This window comes from Sinocyclocheilus anshuiensis, unplaced genomic scaffold (genome assembly GCF_001515605.1).
Source record: "Sinocyclocheilus anshuiensis isolate Anshui unplaced genomic scaffold, SAMN03320099.WGS_v1.1 scaffold193, whole genome shotgun sequence".
Taxonomy (NCBI): domain Eukaryota; kingdom Metazoa; phylum Chordata; class Actinopteri; order Cypriniformes; family Cyprinidae; genus Sinocyclocheilus; species Sinocyclocheilus anshuiensis.
This window is the reverse complement of record NW_015536468.1, coordinates 549418-567148: the sequence shown is the minus strand read 5'-3', so window position 1 is coordinate 567148 and position 17731 is coordinate 549418. Positions and strand designations below refer to the sequence as shown.

The 17731-nt window shown below is 37.0% G+C and overlaps 1 protein-coding gene across 1 annotated transcript in view; it reads left to right on the top strand.

The window, feature by feature from the left end:
• The window catches only part of LOC107695549 (regulating synaptic membrane exocytosis protein 1-like), a 48358-nt gene that overhangs the window by 25021 nt on the left and 5606 nt on the right, over positions 1-17731 (top strand). Inside the window, exons 2-3 of the mRNA XM_016495566.1 lie at positions 4311-4527; positions 8270-8284. The gene's annotated coding sequence lies outside the window, so the exon portion shown is untranslated. The remainder of the gene's footprint in view (positions 1-4310; positions 4528-8269; positions 8285-17731) is intronic.

Sequence of the window (17731 nt, the reverse complement as noted above, 5' to 3'; positions counted from 1 at the left end):
AGTCTGACGACAGCCAGTGCTCCACACAGAGATCTGATCTCATCATCATCCAGTCTGTCTGGAATGAGATTGCACCTAGGGCAAAAGCTGCTTTAAACGCAAAGGATGGTCAGACCAAATGTTGATTTAATTTAGTTAGTTGATTTAAACTAGTAGAAGTTAATTGATAAAGAAAATCTATTTATAACATTATTTTTGACAGCATCCTCATTTTACAGCATTTTTACACAAGTGCCTAAAACTTTTAACAGTACTATAGCTTTGCAGGAAGGTTTCTTGTAGCATCTTGAAGACGTTGCCACGGTTCTTCTGGATTTAGTCTGTCTCAGTTTGTTCTGTTTCTTCATGTCATTCCAGACAGACTGGATGATGATGAGATCAGATCTCTGTGTGGAGCACTGGTTGTTGTCAGACTCCTTGTGCAAACAAAAATCTCTCTGGAATATTACAATTAATGGCAAAATTAATGGGATATTTCCTACTGACACATTACAGCAAACAATAGAAATAACTGACTTAAAACCATTTTTTTAGCTGGTGAAAATACTAGTGTTCTAATAATTTTGGCCACCACTGTATATAAAATACCTTCTTTATTGACATATATTGTATTAATGGCATTTTTGTGTCAAGCTGTTTTTCCTGTTGAACACAGCATAAATGTCCTGTGAGTGGTGTTTAGATTTGTCCTCTTTTGTTAGAGGATGAATGGAGCTGCTAGTGCCTGTGAGCTGCATTTATGGCTCCATCACAGGCTGCCAACGTGCTCTGTTCCCTCATAAACGCACGTTTGTCCCGGCATTCGCTGTGAATGATGTTGAATTTACACTGACTGAACCTCAGCAGTACTTTCACTACATCTCTGTCCCTCGTCTGTCCTTTCATACGACATCCTGGCACATATAGGGTGGATTTATGCCCATGTGGGGAGCCGTGGGGCCTAGCAGACATGATAAATGTGCCAGCGTGTAGGCCCGACCAAAGCCTCCGCAGGAACGCTGCGCACAGCCAATGAGTTACAGTTGTGGCTCCTGTCATGGTGTGCGTTAGTACGAGCGACTGCTGACAGCTGTTTAATCATGAACGTTTCCATGTGCTCGCCCGACGACATCAGCAGCCACTGAGGACCAGCTGTCATGAAGCAGGGGAGAACGGAGTAAAAACGCATCCCACCTCACGCATCTCCACGCCGGCTCTCCTCCGTATCCCCACACTTTACCACATTAATTAGAGCTTCCTCATACCTTAATTACACCAAGTTCTGTGCTAATGCCGGAGTCCTGTGTGAATTGCTCACCGTTTCTTGCAGACTCTGTGCCTGATTTGCATTTCACAAAAGGTTTACTTCTATTCCTGGATGAGAGGAAGAGAGAGAGAGAGAGAGAGAGAGAGAGAAGCAAATGATTTGTGATGGGGAAGAGGGGTTTGTGCTAGTAAAGTAAAGCTGTGGTTCACTTTCGTATAACCTTGTGCTTCACTTATGGGTCTTTGTTTTACGTGCTGTCTCAATTATGGCAAGCTGGGCTGCTTTCCTGAATATCATTTCCGGCTCAGAGTACAAAGCACTTTCACATGTTCTTTTACAGTGCCAAGCTCAATGTTTGTCTCTGTTTCTCATGTTTTTCATAAAGCGTTGAAAGGTTTTTGTAGTCTAGTGCTGCTCAATTTAATTTCAGCATTGACTTTGTGCTCTGTTGTTCATCGGAGCTACTGTAACTAAAGGTCATTGTGTTCTGAAAGTTTGAAAGGTGAATGTTACATCTTAATATTGAGATGAGAAGAATGCATGCTTAATTCAACCTGCTTTCCTTTTTTTGATTGCAATTGGGATCCTATTTCAAGCCTTTTGGAATTACAATGTGCCTTTTTCCAGTTACACTTAAAAATCTAGATTAAAAATCTATTTAATATTTCATTTGTTTATTAGATATTAGCTTTAGAGTTTCATAAGAGATCTCAATGCTGTATCTGTGCTATTTGCTATGTGTCTATAATCAAAAATCAGAACTTTCAGTATAAATTCAAACATTTCTTGTGAAAATTGAAGTTTGAAACACCAACTTATCTGAGCTGAGCTAATAGCATTAACTCATACTGTTATATGCTGTGTCTCTCAGTCTCTTTATTTCTGAACATGCAATTTTGGCACATAAAATTGAGAAATCATATATAACTTATTGTAATATTGTTAAAAGCCTGTTATTTGTCTATAATTTGTGTCTAGTGTTTTAGTAATTGATTATGCCATTAAAAATAGCCCTTGATATAGATGAATGGATGGATATTTAATTTTTTCCTAAGAAATTTTAGAGCATTCGTAATTGATAATCCAGCTAAACTGGATAAAATATATTATTCAAATAAATAAAAAAAAATATCTGACTTTCTGTAGTTCTTCTCAGTTATGGTGAATATTACAACCTTAAATGATGGTGACAAAAATTTGACATTTTTATAAATATTTCCCACATATTTGTAATTTAATTATAGAATTTTTTTTAGATACGTAGTTCTTTGTTTTTGCACTTTTTTATATTGTGTAATTGTACATTTCTTCTTTTAATACCAAAAAAGTTATAATAAATGTATTGTATTGCATTGTATTGAACTCTTAAGTCTGTGAAAAAGCAACCGATTTAGTTTTTTTATTTTAATTTGTAATCTTGCAGTCACATCTTGTCACTCCTGTGTTGGAGCTTGTTCTTTACGTTTATCTTTGACCCACAGGATGTTCACTGGTGACGGTGTTGAGGAACAGGAGAGCAGTAGGGGTGCACAGGGGGAGGGAGACAGGGGTTAGGACTGGGGCAGGAGTTCAGATCATCTCGTTGTCTTTCTCTGGGGCACGTTATGCATGGATGCTCGCACATTCATCACATTCCGTAGGTAGTATATTCTTTTAACTCTATATATAGGTTGCTTATTTTAATATACGTCACATGATATCGTCATGGCGGAGGAGTCTGTGAGGAAGACCCCTTTAGCGTAAGTAAAGCTCCGGATAGATTCATGCTTGAGACCTCAGTGCTGTTTAGACAGGGGAAAATGCCGGATATGGGTTGTATGTGTCATGATTTTGTTTGGCAGTCGCTGGTTTGTTTGGAACTCTTTTGGAAGACGTTCATGTAGTCTTTAAGCATTCTTCATCTACGTGGTGGAAAGAACATTAGACTGAAAGAAAGACTGAGATAGAGCTGGAGTGAAAGAGTGAAGGAAATGTGAGGTTTGGTAGTGGAGTTTCCATTGACATGCAGATTGTGAACCTTTGAAATATCATGATACTGTCTTCAATTACTGCATTAGCTTCAGAATAAGTGCTTACTAGCAACATATTTTCCAAGTAAATACATACCTTGAAGTTGGAGTTCGTCATGTGCACATGGTCAGTCAGGGCTATATTGTTTGGTTCTGTTCTGTGAGATGATTTTTTTGAGAAAACAGGGTAACCATTGAACTTACTGTGAAAATTGGTCAGTTTGTTAGAAAAAAAAACATATTGTCAATTAATCTGAATAAATATGGGGCATTATTAGGGGAAAAAATCAAATTAGAGTATCAGGTCATCAAGTCAAAATTTCTGATATGTCAAATTTATTGGTAGATGATAGATAAAAATGTTAAATCTACTTATAAAATTGCTTGTAAAATGTTAACATTGAGGGATTATTATGTTAAAAAGTTATTTGCTGGAAAATGTTGAGGGTCATAAGGTAAAAATTTGAAATTTGCTGGTAAACTTGGGGAGGGGGGAGAGGCGTTATTAGGTAAAAATGTTACAAAAGGCAAAAAAATTTAAAATTATTAATTTGAGGGTTTATTGGGTTCAAATGTTACAAAAGTTACACAAATTTAAAATTATTAATTTGAGGGTTTAATAAAATGTTACAAATGTTACAAAAGTGTAAAATTATTCATTTGAGGGATTATTGTGTTAAAATGTTACAAATTTTACCAAATGTGGAATTATTAATTTGAGGGATTATTTGGTTGAAATGTCACAAAAAATACAAAAATGTAAAATTATTAATTTGAAGGATTATTGGCTTAAAATGTTACAAAAATGTAAAATTATTAATTTGAGGGATTATTGGGTTAAAATGTTAAATTTGGGGTAAAATGTTAAAATGGAGGGATTATTTGGCTAAAATGTTACATTTACTGGTAACATGTTAAAATTGAGAGAATTGATGTTAAATTTACTCATAAGATTGGGAAGCTATTAGGTAAAAATGTTACATTGGCAACTATTGAATTTGAACCTAAATTTTTTATGTCCCCTTTCTCTTTCTCTGTCTCCTCTCCCCTTCCAGTTTGCACCAGCAGTTTGCCAACTACAAGGAGCAGGTGAGGCGGATTGGGCCGGAGCCCCCCCAACAGAGGCAGCAGGGCCAACACAAGGATGACGCCCCCACCTGTGGCATCTGCCACAAGACCAAGTTTGCTGATGGCTGCGGAAACCTGTGCTCCTACTGCCAGACTAAGTTCTGTGCCCGCTGCGGGGGAAGGGTCTCTCTGCGTTCCAATAACGTGAGTACCACCTATATCGTGTGAGTGGCCAGACTGTTTTTCATGCTTCCCCGACCTGCATCTGCACACATTTAAGCAGGGACAGGGAGAGAAGAGCGCTGGGTGGATGAGAGAAAGGTTAATTGGGCATTAGTCAGAGGAGATGACGCTGCTGGTCACCGGGGGGTCGCCGCACACCCACACTGGGATGCCCGAGTCGGCACTGACTCTCCACAGGGGCAGCCGTACCACGCAAAGAGAAGCACCTGAAATGGTAGCCCACCTCCTGGAGTGTGATATTTACCTTCGCTTTCTATTCCTTCCACTGAGTCCAGAGCGCTAATTAGTGTTCAGTCATAATGAGTGCAGTGTAGGGAGTCAACAGCTCACCGACAGAGGCAGTAGAGTAGGGAGTGAGGTCAGTGAGGTGGAGATAAGGGTAAATGTAATTAATAACACACTGATTTAGTTACAGATGTGTCCATCTGTATATTTGAAGTAAATATGTACGTTTTTATAGCTACACAATGAAGCCAGGCCATTTGTAGTGTAACTATTGTCTACGCCAGCCAATGGCAAGTGAATTGAGAAATTTTATTGGCAGTCAATGTATCCTATCATGCATTTTTTATTTACATTTTATTTACAAGTTAATAAAAAAGGTAATTATTATTTTGCTTATGAAAAATTAATGATTTTTAGCCATAGAGTGACTAATAAATAATATTAATGTCATGAATAATGCTATTTTGTTTAATGAAGAATAAACAATATATTGACAGTATTAGTTATCAGTATTAGAAATTGTATAGGTTTTTGGTAGCTGTCGAAATTGGATATTTAATTGTACATGCTCATTTCCCCTTTACATTTAAATTATCTTTGCCATCATCCAAATGCTCACTTTGTTAATCTTTAAAATGCTAATAATTTAATTACACTGTTAAATAAAATCTTTAGCAAATATCAAAATTAATATCTAGAGTGAATTCAGGTAAATTGGGCAACTTTTTGCTATTGAGAAGACTGGGAAATATGGCCCAATTATCCTAAAATGAATCATATTTTTAATTTTGCATTATAATGCTGTGATACTGTACCTAAATTTAGTTGGGACATTAAAATGTTTTTGGTATTTTAAAAACATTAACATTAAAATATTTTTTAGTGTTTTTTTTTTTTTTCATTTATTTAGACAAAATATAATTTTTATGTATCTACCATTTACTGGTTATTGGCTTAAAATGTTTATCTGCTTATTGGCATCAGCCAGAATTTTAATTTCATTACATTCATATTTTTAATAAGTATATTTTCCACTGAGATTATGATTTAATTCATGTCAGCTAGGATCTGATTGTTGCTTTTGTATTGATGTAACCCCCAAAGCTGATTTTTACTTACATTTGGCACTTCGCGAGGTTTAATTTTGGTTTAGATGTGAGAAAGCTCAGATAGGGCCAGTGTTGAGTGTAGAAGGCTGTTCAGATGCTTTTGTCTGTGTCTGAGAAGGTAGGAGAAATCCCATATGTGATGCAATGGAAGTGAAGACTCCGCTGGTAGTGGATGGGTGCTGCCCTGAGGTTAGTTTCGCTGAAATGAGCGCATGTTGTTTCTCGGAGCCCTTTGGCGTGTGCTATTAATGAGAGTGGCAGTCTTGATAATGGAGTCGCTAGATGCTTGTAGGTTAAACATAGAGAGCTACACCTACTCAATCTGGTAGACTGGAAACAGTAGCTAAAAGTGATGAAATACACTTAATAGCTATTTCTATGACCATAGCCATTGCTATGAGTAGCCTGAGCTGGTCCAGAGTGAACAGACTCGAAATAGTTCATTGAAACTGTTACAAAAATCAGAAATGCCCCACCCAGTGCACCCAGTGTATCATGGTTTTCACAAAATATTAAGCAGCGCAATTTAAGTTTTTAACATTGATAATAATAAGAAATGTTTCATGCATACCCAATCAGAATAAAAGATTGATTTCTGAATGATTGTGTGACACTGAAGACAGGAGTAATGGCTGCTGAAAATTCAGCTTTGTCATCATAGGAATATATTACATTTTAAAGTATATTCTAATATGAAACAGTTATTTTCATTTGTAATAATATTAACGATTTTCTTTATTTTGTTCAAATAAATACAGCCTTGGTGAGCATTTAAAAACATAAAAAATCTTACCAACCCCAAAATTTCAAATCATAGTGTATATATGCACAATTACATTTATTTCCGAATGCCCAAAGTATTTTTTTAAAGGAATTTAATAAACTCCCAGCCACAGACTAGCCACAATTAAAAGTGCAAACTACAATTAAAATCTGAATTAAATACAGTAAATTGAATTAAACATGGCAGATGGCTGTACCATGATGTTTTTATTATGAAATCTGAAGTTAACCAATCTTCTTCCTCCATGATCAGTGATATGTATGCCAGCCTCCAGTGGATAAGTCTCCAAAATGATGTGTCCTGCAGTGTGAATCTCTGTATGGATTCTTCATTAAATGGCAGCGAAATACCTATGACAGCCAGTTAATGAAAAATGGTACAGTGTTTACACCTGCCTTTAGTGTGCATTTGTTTATCAGTGTGCAGGTGTTTTATAGTTATACAATAGCATTTTAGTGTCTGTGAGTGTTTTTACTATGGTGGCTCTGAAGCAGTAGGACCTACTAAGCGGAATGTCATGTTCTCGTTTTCAGTGACCCATGCACTACCTTTATTTCCACTGGGAATAAATCATGGGCAATCTTATGCCGGGTTCTTCAGACTACATGATATTTTTGTGAGTCACGATAGTCACTGTGTCAGATTACATGATTTTGACTCCTAAAATCTTGTCGTGGCGTGGACAAGAAACATGTCAGACTACACGTTGCTTCCCGACCATTCATCGCGTGCCATCTTTAACGTGATGTCATCGAGAAGGAGGAACTAGCGACTGACTTCCGAAAACAAGAGCATAAACATTGCTGAAGCGCTTCCGCTATAGTTCGCCAGCATTTTTCTTTCTTTGTTCTGTCGTGGTAGTCCCTTGATGACACATCATACAGGCAGGAGTACTGTTGCCACAGCTCCACGAACCTTTCCTCCATCTCATAATTCCACCTAGCAGCCATCATCTCTCTTTCATTTTGCCATGTTTGAAACCTGTGTATGAAAGAGCTTCTGTGCTGCTATTGGTTAGCGTCACCAATGTCACAGAACTCGTCATGGACGACGAAAAAAAAAAAGCATCGCAGACGCGGAATCGGTTGTCGTCCACTATGACACACTACACGTGCTGAAACGATGGAATCTTGCGTCCCGACGCCCATTGTCATTTACGAATCCCCACGACACCCTACATCAAGCAAATCGTGGCAAAATCGGGCTAAAATCGTGTAGTCTGAACCGGGCATTAGAGTGAATATCAGTGCAACCTGCACCTCTCAGGTTTGCCCTGTGGGTGGCAACATACCTGCAAATTTACACTACCGTGATCTGTCCTGAAATAATAGCAAGGAAAAAGTGAATAAATCCACATTATAATGTAAAACATTCCAAGACAAGTTTGTTTTGCAACTGGAAAATGCAATTTGTATTTTGACACCTTTTGATGCTGCTAATGCCAGTCTAGAGCTGTTTTTATGTTTATTATTCCAGTATGCATCTAAATGGTTTTTGTTTTCATATCTGATTGTCATTTCATACTTCTCTCTCTTGTTCTTCTCCCCCACCCACCATCCTGTTTCTCTCTGTGACGCTGGAGAAGAAAGAGGACAAAGTGGTTAGCATTTTCTAGTCTCTTTTTGTTCACTGTGCAGTGTGAATGCTGATCTGAAAGTGTTTTTCCCTCACTCCCTTCATTCAAATATACAAGTACTTCAGTACTTCAGTATTATTTATTGTTTGTTTGTTTGTGTGTGTGTTTGTCATTATGTGTTTGCCTGGTATGCAGTGAGCACTTCATGTAACATTTAGTACAATTACCACATGCAGAAGCCTCCTTTAAATATTGACATGTCTAGCCTATTTATACAGTTCTTGTTAGTAAATCACCCACAATGCACACATGTAGTGCAGTATGTAGCACAATAGCACCCTTTATTTGTGATCCTAGTTAATCAGGGCCAGAGAATGTGTTCGATGAATGCATGTCCTGCTTGGCCTGCTATACTGTTAAAATGAACATGCACTGTGTCTTCTGGCGCTGCATTCGTTTATCAGAACAGTGCCATATACTTCAGTGCTGCAAAAAGATCCCTGTATATGCAGTCCAGAGCTCATTATCCCAATGATTATCAGGCCTTATGGTAATATCTGTGTTTTCTTCTTCAGCCAAGCGTTTCTTTCTGAGTGCTGCTGTTTTTGAAGTCAGATTCGTTTCCCTAGGCACTACACTCTCCTCTCGGTCTCTTGTTCTTTCTTTCTTTTCCAAAGATCCATTTTAGACTATATGGTCAGCCAGGCTGGGCTTTGGAGCTGTGTAGTTTTTTACACCAGAACTTCGGTGATACTGGAAAACACTAACGATGTGTCATTCCACTGCCCACCTCCTCAAAGCGACACTGTGAAATGATTAATATTGATCTTTCTCCTCTTCCTTTGCATCTTGTTTGTGGATATTATATTGACAGGGACGTTAGACCAATGTTTTATTTGATGAGAACCAGTGTTATTTTAGTATCACTCTTAAATATTAAGGTTCTGTATTGGCATCAGTGGTTCCATGAATAACATTTAACATCCATGGAATCTTTTCATTGCACAGACGGTTCTTTGTAGTGGAAAAGTTCTTTAGATATTAAAATAATAATATTGTTAATATATTTTTACACTAAAATTAGAGAAGGTTCTCTGGGGAACCTAAAAATGGTTCTTCTATACCTTTTGGACCTTTATTTATTTATTTATTTTTATTTTAAATTAATATTTTGAATCCATTTTTATTTTTATATTTTCCATTTTCATTTAAATTAGTTTTGTTTTTTTAATATTTTTTATCAAAATTATTTTTTTTCTATATAGTTTTATTAATTTTTTTTTTCAGTTTTAGTTATTTTAATACATCAAGTTAAACTAAATTAAAATGAAAATGTTGCCTTGGCCAGCTAAAAAAGCAAAACAAACAAAAAAAAAAAAATTTTTTTAACATTTAACATTTATTATTAACAATTTAACATTTATTTCAAGTAAATATATATTTTTTTTATGTTTTTAGGTTTAGTTACCTAAAACAACCCTGGTGAGAATGACTGTTTTTTTTTTTTTAAACAGCCTTTGGTTAGGCCTCATGTAGGACTTTATGTAGTGAAAATACGAGACACAGATCCAGTGGGGATTTGGACTTGAGTTCAGGTCTACAGAGATGAGTATAATGTGACAATGAAATGCACACACACACACAAAAGTCTGGCGGTACCATGGGAGGCGTTATATTCATAGACCTCATCAATCTGCTTAATTCAGAAAAGGCCTGATGTTTGGAGAGGGAGTAGAGCTAAACTTATCACTGTATCGATCCGCAGATGGCTTGTCAAGTGTGAGATGTATGTCTCAGTGACGAAAGACTAAAAGTTGGTTTTGTAACATCAACAGGGAGATGAAATAGATTATTTACACTATTGATCCGGTATTTAACAATAGGAATGGTCTTTGTACGAGGGACGGGTGAAGGAGTGTTTTGAGAGAGGGCCGGTGGGTGAGCGTCTCCAGGCGCTGATGTACTGGCTCATTAGACGGAATGGACAGTAATGTCTTTTATGGCAGTCTTTCATCCTTATCCAGGATTTATAACATGCTGAATTATGGGTCTAGCTCTGCCTGTTGCCGCCCCAATTCATCAAGCTGTCGGAGGTGGAAGCGTGTACTGCGTTCTCCCTTTTCCTCCACTCACCGAACTCAAGCACTCCATTTATCCACCCCGTTTGCGTGGACCTGACACCGGCGGACAACCCTGCCTGTCCGCATCTTACCGAGCGATGAAAATGAAATGATATTAACAAGATGGAGGAAGAGGCGGAGTCTGATGATGAATGCTAGTCAAACAGAGCCAGCTGGAGTCAGATGATGGCTCGTTGGTAAATTGTTACGAAGCTCAGCAGTTGTTCCAAACCTGGAATACAAAAATGCTATTAAAGTATTTTTTTAAATCTTAATATTTAAATCAGTTTCGTTTTATCTCTATAGAAACCCTTGATGTTAACAAGTAGAGATTTCAAGTTTGAATCTAAAAAAAATAGTAATTTCATGTCTAGTTTCATCTTGTGTCCACTTTCAAAATCCTCCAACCTTTGCTTCTGAGATGTTTAACTTGGATATTGTGTAGACTGTGCCAGCTGTATTGTCTAGTTGATATATATTGATGTTTACTTTATTTTAATGTGTTTGAAAAGCCATTATATTGCAATGAAATATTCAGGTGCTTAAAAGGAAACCATTTCACAGTGACACCTGAATTCAAATCATTTATGATTCTGATAGTTCTGAAGGTTTCTATCTTTATAATATAATATAATATAATCAGGGTTGCACATACGTTTTTCGGTCTGGTTCTCATGAGAGCGCCTGGATATTTGGTTTGGTGCTCACACTGCACATAGTGTGACCATAGACTGTATAAAAACATGGATGTAGTGTCCGTGACGTCACCCGTAAGTTCCTGAAGAGCGTTTTTGAAGCTCAAAGTGGGCAGAGCCGGCCGTTGCCATCTTGGCAGCGCCTCACCACGTGTCACTCCCGGATAATCGAAAATGGGCAAAAGGTGGGAGCTGGTTGCTGAAACCATGCCCACGTAGCTCGATGGTGGTGACAGCAGCGGCAATCCACTTGTCACTCAAGTGGCCACACCCTTAATTATGCAGAACTTTAAGGCTTATTATAATTTAAACAGATGACTTATAAAAAAATTCACCCCCTTCACAGTTGTCATGAAAGGCAAAATTAGCTATATAGACCAAAATCATTTTTTGAACCAGGCTGTAAACATGTTTTTTTCTGCTGTAAAGTTGGGCATTTTAACATGGGGAGTCTGAGTTGACGAATTACAGTTTAAGTCACTTCCGTGTTGGCTTCACGAGAGAGAGCGGGAGGTTGCCGCTTGAGTGTGACCCATTAAACATATATATACAAAAAATTAAAATAATCAATAATAGTAATTAATAATAGTATTATTGGACTTTATTCAGTTATTTTTTTTTTTATAAAATAATTAACAAAACAATAAATAAAGTGTGATGATAATACTATTTTATTTTAAAATAAATAAAAATACAATTATTTTATAGTACACTTGAAAAATACAATGCTAATATTTACATTTGTTACATATTGTCATTTTTTACTTTTTTATTTTTATATGAATTTTCAACATTTACAAACCTAAAATCAGCAAGCTTCAATCAATAAACTTTTATTTTGCCGGGTTGCCATCAAGGAAGTATATGTGCTTCCGGGTTTAGCGCTGCCAAGTGAAGCGCATCAGTGAATGTCACAGTTTCGTGTTTTTCTTTGAAACTGATAGCTCCTGGCCTATATTTATGCTTTAAAGGGATAGTTCACCCAAAAATGAAAATTTGATGTTTTTCTGCTTACCCCCAGGGCATCAAATATGTAGGTGACTTTGTTTCTTCAGTAGAACAAAAAAGAAGATTTTTAACACAAACCGTTGCAGACTTATAAGTGCATTACCGCCACCTATCTCTCAAATGGACCATTGACACTCTATCTACAATCTCAATTAGGAGTGTCAATGGTCCACTTGAGATATAGGTGGCGGTAATGCACTTATAAGTCTGCGATCCACAGTAAAGCAAGAAGAAGAAGACGCCTCACGCACCTGCTGTTGAGAATGCGCTCAGGAGGACGCGCCGCCGCTCAGGACAGTTCGAACAGTTCGGACATTGCGTGAATCAGAGGTAAAAAATGATATAAATACTGTAAATACTATAAGACTGACAGACTGCAACGGTTTGTGTTAAAAATCTTTGTTTGTGTTCTACTGAAGAAACAAAGTCACCTACATCTTGGATGCCCTGGGGATAAGCAGATAAACATCAAATTTTCATTTTTGGGTGAACTATCCCTTTAAGTTCAAATGGAAGTCTTATACAGTATTACAGTTGGTCGATCTGAAATGTTCTTTGTGCATTAACAGCTGTCAACCTTGTCAGTATGCAAATGAGCGGTCTGAAATATTTACCCATCACATTTTTTATTTTGGTCGCTCATGCACACCACGTATGTGAACCCCTGAAAAGAATAGAATAGAATAGAATAGAATATTGTCTTGAATATTGTTTTTTTTTGTGATTAGCTAAAAACAGCAACACTGGGAAAAACATGTTTGTCTGCTGTTTTCACACTGATTCTTGAAGAATGAAAATGGAGGTGGTGTGAGAGAGGATGCTTTAGCAGATTTTCCCGTTTGAACAGAATTTTACACCCATCCTTCCTGATCCTTTTTTTTTAGACTGGCGATTAATTTGAAGTTGATTTGAACAGATTTGGCTGAATTTGACAGATTTTAGTTATTGTTTGATCTGAAGGTGAAATCAGCTGAGAGCTAGAGAGATGCTGGACAGAGAGAGAGTCTGTGTGTTTTGGACAGAGTGGCTCACAGGCACCAGGGCCTTTACTGATCATTAGCAGATGTTAATTAGCCCATCACTGGACCTGCAGAAGTTTGATGAGTATCCTGGAAGGGTAAGACTTACCCTCTCATGGCTTCGACCTTCTCTCTTCCTTTACTGTACACCCTCTGTCCTTCTCTCACAGACCCCTGGGAATGTTTTTAATATTATTGAACTTATAGTCATTGTTTACATTTTATGAATGCCAAATACTCTTCTTCTGAGTGTTGGATAACAAACTGGAAGGCCATTTCCACATCTTCATCTGTCTGATTAGAAAAGAAAACATTAGCCTGCCAGATATCAGTGAAAAATCTATACTGTAAGTAAAAGTGCAGAAAAAGTACCAGCAATTTTCTGCCAGAAGATTATCTGTTAAGTTTATGGACATTTCCTTTAACTGTAAAACACAACACAATGCAATGTGTCATTCGAAATACAAGGAAAACATATTAATCATTCGTATAAATATACAGTACAATGGGCCTTATTTTTACAGACTTTTTTAGTGTAACAGATTCCATCACTAATGCAACAATGTCAAGATCAGGTTGTTGAAAATAAATAATAGATGAAAAATACAAAACAAGTACTGGCAAAATATCTATAATATCATGGGGAAGCACTTTACAATAAGCTTCGATTGCTAATGCTAGCAGCCCAGATTCGGAATCTTATGCTCTTATGGTTCTTGCAAGGACATTTTCTTGGGAAAACTCACAGAGTTTGTTGAATTACAAAGCAATTGCTCAATTATCACATTTGGTAATATTGTAAAGCTGTGCATTAATAATCCGGTTGTGCAGTTTTACTGCCTGTGCACACAAACAAATTGTCTGAAAGCAGTTTGTCTTGATTAAACCGGCTGCCTCCTCCTGTCTTGTTGTCCATAAGTGATGTGTGATCTGAGAGGAAGCAGTGCGGTACAGTGTTGTGGGTTGTTAGAGGAGAGGCGGCTGGTATTTGAATGTTGTAATCCATGTGGGGAGGGTCGGGGTCTGTGCCTGACAGCTGGGTATTCTGCTGCTGATTTACTTTAGATTAGTTTGGAGCTCAGCCAGCCCTGTTCAATCACAGCATAATGCTTTTTCATTGTAAGAGAGCTGCCCCTCTTGCCCATCTCTGCCCCATACACACCACTGCTACCTCTGTATCAACACCACTTGATCATGTGCGTGTGTTTTTTGTTTGTTTGTTTGTTTTTCACATTAAAATTAAGTTCTTTCAGGTGTTAGGTGCATAGAGCAAGGCCAGAATTTAACCAGGGCCCTCGGTAAAAAAATGTCACCATCAAAGACAAAAGAGTGCCCCAGTGCAAATGTAAGGCAAAAATACCCCGCTTCGAATTCTGTCTATGTCTATTGTTGGATTATAATATTCGCATATGATGCGATTTCAATTTTTCCTTTCTCTTTGGAGTGTTACAAGTGTTTGCAAAGACCAAAGTCTCAAATCCAAAGAGATATTCTTTATAAAAGTTAAGACTTGTCCATGCCCTCCTAAAACGGCTCGTTTAAACACGCCCCCACATGTCTACATCACTGTGTGGGAAGATTTGCATAACACCGCCCAAATGTTCACGCAAAGAAAGAAGGTGTAACTTTTATTCTCGCTGTAGTATTGTTGTTGTGGAGATGCTGTGTGTTTAGTTCTTCCAAAAGAGGACGATATCCAGCCCGGGGTCGTCACATGTGGTTGCTGCACGCCCGCCGGCCGCTCCTTCGTGCATAAACACATTGCATTACACCAAATACACAACATAATGTTCTTTTAAGCATCGTCATATGACCCCTTTAAAGTGCCCCTATTATGGATTTTTGAAAATTACCTTTCATGCAGTGTGTAACACAGCTCTAAGTGATTGAAAACATCCTGCAAAGTTTTAAATCTGAAAGTGCACCGTGTATGAAGTTATTGTCTCTCAAAAGAAAGAGTCGACTCTGAATCATTGAAACGAGTCGTTTTCAAAACGAACCCCGAGCTGTTTCATGTTGATGTCAACATGAAACATTAGCATATTGCCCGCCCACTTGTTGGTCTTTTCGCCTTGGTCTGAATGAAAATGCAAATTCATTCAATGCCACTAGATGCAGCTTTTGGAGTGGTAAAAATAGCGGTTTCCCCGGTAACGCTGTACACAACGCAGCAATGCACTGCTTTATCAGGCATTACAGGCATGATGAAATGAAAATGAGACCAATCACCGCCGATTAGCGTGACGCAAAGGAGGGGTTTGGAAAAATGAATCGTAAAGGTAAAATAATAAGGTAAAGTAAAAATAAATGCACATTATAAGACAATGAAAGTGTTTTTTGATCTTGCATGCATGTCAACCTGTTGTTGGGGACTCCCAAAACCAAAATATGAACCTTTCATTACCCATAATAGGGGCACTTTAATTTTATGAATTTAGTACCTCTGCAGACTTTACTTACTCATAGATGTCAGATATTCGTATTTGCTGTTTTTGAGCATTGTTATTGTTAATGAAAACTAAAACTTTCGGTTGAAATAAAATAAAATATAATTATTACATGGAAAAACTTAAACCCAAAAAACTTAAATGAAAATGAGAAATGTTGCCTTGGCAGTTAACTGAAATAAATGGAAGTATTAAAATGACTAAAACTTACGATCTTATAGTATTAAAACTGAAATTAAATTAAAGCTATATAGAAATATTAAAAAGAAATTACACATAAAATTAATACAACTAAAATTAAAATGAAAACAGAAACCCTAACTAAAATGCTAAATAATTTTGTCAGCGACGATAGCCTTGTAGGTAGCGTGCCGACATACAGTGCTGTTGTGCTACGGCTGTTCTGAGTTCGAATTCTGGCTCGAGGACCTTTCCTGATCTTGTTCCCTCTCTCCTACTTAATTTCCTGTCAACTCTAAACTGTTCTATTATAAAGTCAAACATGCAAAAAAAAACAATAAAAAAAATAATTTAAAATATTAAAAAATATGAATAAATACTATAATAGTACACTGAAAAAAATGGTGTAGGATTTACTTGAAAAAAGAAAAAATTGCTTGTAAATTTCACAAATAATTTCAAAGAAACAGCTAGTAGCACATTGAATTAAACATGATTACATATTGAATTGGAATGACTGAAATAATATTTTTGGTAAAACATACTCCAGTTTTATTTATGACAATCATTTTTACAACAATTTCTACTTCAAATTTTTACCTTTAATTCAACATTACTTGCAATTTCTGTGTAATTATTTGTGAAATTTACTAGCAGTTTCCCAGTGAAATTCACAATATTGTGTATATAAACAATATTAAAAGTGTATATAAACAATATTAAATTCACACTGTTCAGAGGTGCGTTTTTGAATGTATAGCTATTATAAAATATTTTAATTTAATTTAGCTTTAAAAACACTTAATGTAAAATAAGCCATCAAAACCATAATGTGCCATAATTATATAAAGAACATAGAGAACTCAACATTAGGACAGTTCAATAATTTATATGCATTTTCAATTATTTTAGTTCATTAATTTAAAGTATTTGGTATAAATGGACGACACACTTTGTGTTTTTTTTTTTTATTGGCAGGGGAAAATGCCCATATGAAGGTAAAAAATGCACTAGAAAATAATTTCCAAATATTGCTCTTTAATGAAAAAGTTAACAGTGATACAGAGTGATTTTAGGTTTTGATGAAAATTATTGAGTGTGAATCACATGTGATGAGGGTTTTATTGTCATAGATGTGATCATGATGGCTGCTTACTGTGTGTGAAAGTTTTTATGGTATTAAAGTTTTAGAAAAATATTATTGATTTGTTTAGTTTATGATTGCAGTAAGCCAAATTGTGTGCATTTTGATTTAGAGTTTAGAATGATTAAATAAGTTAGCTGAGTGACAGAAAGTGAAAGAAGAAAGAAAAAGAAGCGGAAACTAGGACAGGAGTTCTGGTAGCAGGTGGCACATTTGAACATTTCGTTTTCCGACTATAACCACAGAGCGTGTTTGTCTGGCAAGGACATCAGCAGCAGAAGGCTGCGTGTGTGCGTAAGCTTACGTGTGTGTATATGTTTGCGTGTTAAATGCATGCGTGTGTGTTTGCGCTGTGTAAGATCACTTGTTTGGCCTTGCATCCGCAGGATCAATGGTAGTCTTCACTGAGTAAAGTTATGCAGCGAGCTGGGGAATTTTTTAACATATCCCCAATGGTGCTGGGCGGCTGCCTGGATAAATATAGACATGTTGATGCGTGTCCCTCGCTCGCTCACTCTCGCGCTCAACCTCCCAAGCTTTTAATCAAAAGCAATCTGGAGGAGGGAAGTGGAAAAAAAAAAAGGAGAAAAAATTTGGAATGTGCCAAGATCTTTTGTGTTCCTCGCTCCTGATCCTCCTGCTAAAGGAATCAGCAGGCAGGCTTTCTGTGTGTGTGTGGAGGAGGGTGATGGATAGCGCTGCTAATGTTTGCGTGTAGCATGGCCCGACCCTCCGTACTTTTCCCCACAGTTCCTGCGAATCTTCCCACAGTGACCACGGTCAATGCCTTTGCTCTGTGGGCATGTGATTACATCCCACGGAGCTCGCAGTTTCAAGTCTCAGCCTCTTTTTTCAACA